Here is a 4,784-nt window from a genome sequence, read left to right as displayed (position 1 = left end):
TAATTTTAAAAACTTGCAGAGCATCCCAACGGCAGAGTGCACTTACGTGCACAATCCTCCCCGTGGCATCCACGATTCTGCCGTCTTTTCTTTTACCTCACCTGCTCCCTCCACCCCTTAGGTCACTTTCCCACCAATGGTTATCGTGTGGTTTGAGCTGGCCAGGCCTGCTGGGACTGAGTCACCGAAGCACATCACACCCTGGCAGCCCAAGTGCTACACAGCATGCACTACAGGTGCATTGGGAATCTGCAAGGAGCTGAGGGAAACCGTTGGTCTCTACACAGCCGTACCACTTCCAGTCTGGCTCAGTCTATGTGCCACGTGGTGTCCCGTGTCAGTCAGTGCATGCGTCATCCAAGCCCACTCTTTCATGCCTCTTTCTGCTCCAGAACCCACATACAGTGTGCCCAGATCAGACGTTCTCTCTGCATCCTGGTACATCCTCCTCAGAGCAAAAGTGGCTGCTGGGAAGGCTGCCTTTCAGCACAGCCCAGTATCCCTTGCGCTGCTGATGAAGGCAACATAGTCTCCTTTGGGGGGCTGCACAATTTACTTCTAAATCAGACTTTCCTCTCCTATCTCCTCCTCCATGTTACTGCAATGGAGAGTGAGGCCCCTCCCAAGAGCCTCACTGCCTTCCCCCATCATCACTGCTAGCGCCATGAGAGTTCATCCCCTCCACCAGATCAGCAGGTCAGAAAGACAAAGCTATAGCCATTCCAGTTGCATGTGTAAATATTTTCTCCCCCTTAACTCTACATCTTAAGTTTTGAATGTCAAAACAAGGACTGTAAAGAAAAAGACAAGGTGGACAGGAAGGCAGTGAGTAGCTGCACAGTGCTGGATGTCTGTGTACTGAGTTGCTGCCACACATTGCTTCACTGAGGACTTCACACATTTATTTTCTATTTGCACAGAGTTCATCTAACAGAAGCATTTGAAGCTAATCTCCTAAATCATTACCCTCAAATTCAATGGGTCTATTATTTTATGTTAGTTATTCATTTTGTGGTGCTGAGGATCAAGCTTGGGACCTTGCCCTTGCCAGGCAGGCGCTTATGCTGCTGAACCGCTCCCCGGCCCTCAATGGGTCTGTTCTAATTTAGCCATGGCATGCGTGCGAGGGTGTGCGTATGTAAGCCTCTAATTAGCCTTTACATTATTTCCATATACAAATTCTAAATAGCCTTCCTTAATAAAAATAGTGGTGCATTTTAAAAAATGAAATACATTGTGTGTGTATGTATGCGTGTGTGTGTGTGTGTGTGTGTGTGTGTGTGTGTGTGTGTGTTGTGTTAATGACACAGAACCCAGGATCTTGGCAATGAGTTCCACTCATACTTTTGTTGTTTCACTTTTAATTTGAAACAGGATCTCATTAATTCAGTAAATTGCCCAGGCTGGGCTTAAACTTGTGACTCTCCTGCCACAGACTCAAGAATTAGTCTGGGATTGCAGGGCTGTACAACAGTGCCTGTGTAGGATGCAGTGCTTTTCCTTGTCATTTTTCATTTCTTTATAACAAAGAATCTTCAGTATTTAAAAGTTCATATTATTCCATTGTGTGGCTCACCACAGCCCAGTGAACTTTTAAAGTCTGTAATAAAATCAAGTCTCCATTATGCTTATGTGTGTTCATTAACTGAAGACATAATCTTGAAGAGAAATTTATACATAAAAGTAACAATTTTACAGAGGTACTATTTTTCTACAGCATATAAAGAAAATACTACAAATATTGGCCTAGATGTATAAATTTTTGGCATGTTCAATAAGACAGACTCTATCTTTCCTATATACAAAACAACCACTTTGTTAATAACTGGAAGTAAAGCAGATAAGCTGTCTAAGCTCTCCCAGCATAAGTCATTTGCTTATGAAAACTGAGGCATGAGTCTGGTTTGCCCACTAACCAATAGTTCAGCGTATATTTGGCAGAAGCAAATGCTCACTAAGCAACGTTATTGCTTCTCTATCACATGCTTTTAATGCACATGAAAAAAGTTTAAGGCATAACATTTGGATCTGAAAAATTTAAAACAAATAGGATACCAAGTTTGTAATAGTTTGGAAAATGTTGACGTTAATTTCATAAGGATGTTCTCTGAACTTGCAGAGATTAGGCCTGTGACTTTGCTCATTTTATTTCTAGAATTGCAAGTGAAATAACCTAGAGTGAGTATGCTATATTTTTAAACTTTTATTCTCCCTTTTTGGTGTTTTCTCTGCTGCATCCTTCCCAACTCACATAAAGCAACAATTTCAGAACAAAAGTTTTCTGGGGAAAAAGCCAAGACCAGGCCCCTACACAACTTTTGCTTGGGAGCTGCATGCATGAGAAATGGCGACTTTGTAGTTTATGGCCGAATAGAAAGCCAAGTCTGGAGCGCAGATCTCTGTACTGCAGCTGCTCTCTGAATAAGGCAGGAGGGCGTCAGTCCCCAGAGTGCTCAGGCCAAAGCCTTTCCTGAGCGTGACAGTCACGCTTTACATAAACAATGGCGCCCAATCTCCGTTGAGTACTATGCACATGCGCCTCTGCGCTTGAGGAGTCAGAAGTTGATTAACTGCTTTTTATGTTAACAGCCTTCTTTGATACTAGCAATGCTTTTATTTCTCAAGTCAGAATAAGTAAGTCAAAATAACATCCTTTGTGGCAAGAGGATAAGCCTCCAATTAAGAATAAAATACATATGGAATGCATAAGGCAGGAGCTTGAACACACCAACCTGAGTCGCATAAGCTTTTCGTGTTTTATTGAGCTCAATCTCCAATTTTTAAGTTGCTCTGAGGGAAAGTACTCTGGGGCCTGGAAGACCTTCACCTTATCTTTCTAAATATAAAAAGCTTTTATCAGAAAGCTAACGTGCTGTGATTTCTACCCTCGGGCCAAAGCCCCTCTTCCGAAGCTGCTCTCCCTTTCGACGCTTCCGGTTTTCTTCTTCCACACCTAGCAAGGTCCCTTGAAGGGTTTCTCTGACTTCTGTTCTTCAGGTAGAACCTTGAGGTGTTGTCATCGGGCTCTGGTCCAGACTCTTTCAACGAGACTTTGCCAAGGTCACCAAGGCGTCACCAAGGATGTTAGCGTCACAGACTCTTGGAGGTGGCGCTTGGCCGTCCTCTCGGGACGGTTTAGACGCCTTCAGTGACACTGCCTCCTAGCGCCCAGGACCCGCTGCTTTCCGGAGCTGTCTGTCTGCCCACATCATTTTCCCTTTCCTTAGTTCATCACTCTTTTTTTATTTATTGTTATGTATTTAGTACAGGTTCTGCGGGGTCGCACTACATAGATCGGACTCGTAGTGATCGGCCTGTGTTCAGCCTCCCAAGCACTGGGATTACAGTCCCAATCGCAGTCTCAGCAGGCCCCGGGGGTGGGGCCGGCACAGCAGGCAGGGGATCGAATCCCGGCCACTACATCTGCCTACGCAGGCGCGTTAGTCCTCTGAGCTATGTGGCCGGCCCTTGTCTTGCAAGCTGAAAGCCCTGGCAGACTCAGGCTCCAAGCTCGCTTGTCTCTCCTGCTAATCTCATTCCGGTCCCCGCCACCTGCATGGTTATAGCTCAGAGGCGCCTCCGCTGGAGAAGACTCCCAGGAAGTCCACAGTTCTGTGATCTTCTGTTTTGCACGTTACCTTTCTCGGAGGTCTAGAGACATCAAAATTAGTACCACCAGGAAGGGCTCATCTTCCTTGATCACACAGGCATCCGCCCTCTCTGATAACACAGAGCCCCTCTAAATATATTATGAAACGAAAATGAAACCCTTCACATCATCGGAATTTATCCTTTCTCATCCTATCTGTAGTTTCTTAACAAAGCACTTTTTTGCAACTCACTATGGTGCTTTGTGCCGAGAAACAGCACCCTGTTTAGCCTTCTCTGCTTTCATTTTTGACTGAGGAGAGAAGCCAAAGTGATTTTATTAAAAAGTTTCAAACAAACAGACAAAACAATAAAAATAATCCGTGCACTAAAAAGTAGGAAAGTCCCTTAAATTCATTAAGTGTGATTTGGGGTACTGTCCCTTCCACTCTTTTATTTTTATCTTTTATTCTTAATTTAATTCATTTAGGTTTTTTTTTTTTTCTGTCTATTTTGAGACATGGTCTCACTTACGCAGTTCAGGCTGGCCTTGAGCTCACTTTGTAGCCCAGCCTGGTCTCGAACTCGCAGCAATCCTCCTGCCTCAGCCTCCCCAGTGCTGGGACCACCTGCGTGTGCCACCTTGCCCAGCACCACCTCCAATGTTTTGCTACACTTGTCCCCATCGGTTCCCTCTGCTTACTACAATGGCACCATGGAGCCTTTTTTTTGTAAGGATGCGATTAGAAAATGTTTTCCCTTTTGTTTACTGGCATATACCCTGATCTCAGAGTATAGCCTGAGATGCGGTAGGTGCTAGTAAATATTTGCTAACATGAAGAATGAATGATTCCTTAATTTAATAAGGACAGCAAATCCAATTTCATAATAAACTTTTGCATTAGTGCTGGCATTTTTCATATACATATAAATAATTTCATAAATTGCACAAAAAGTAGTAATACCCCCAATTTATATGAAAATTCAAACATCATTGCTATAGAAAGACCCATTTTAAATAAGACATGGAACTTAAATACCTGTGCCTATTTTTATAAGTTAAGTAAAACAATTCTACTTGCCCTAATGCTGTGAATATTTCAAATAATACTAAAAAATTAAACCTGAACAGTTTGAAAGATCCACTTTTTATGTGAAGATTATTTCAAAGACAAAAATATATTCATTGGTAAATG

Source organism: Octodon degus, unplaced genomic scaffold, assembly GCF_000260255.1.
Source record: "Octodon degus isolate 3935 unplaced genomic scaffold, OctDeg1.0 scaffold00012, whole genome shotgun sequence".
NCBI lineage: Eukaryota > Metazoa > Chordata > Mammalia > Rodentia > Octodontidae > Octodon > Octodon degus.
The sequence above is the reverse complement of the archived record's forward strand: the minus strand, read 5'-3'. Positions refer to the sequence as shown.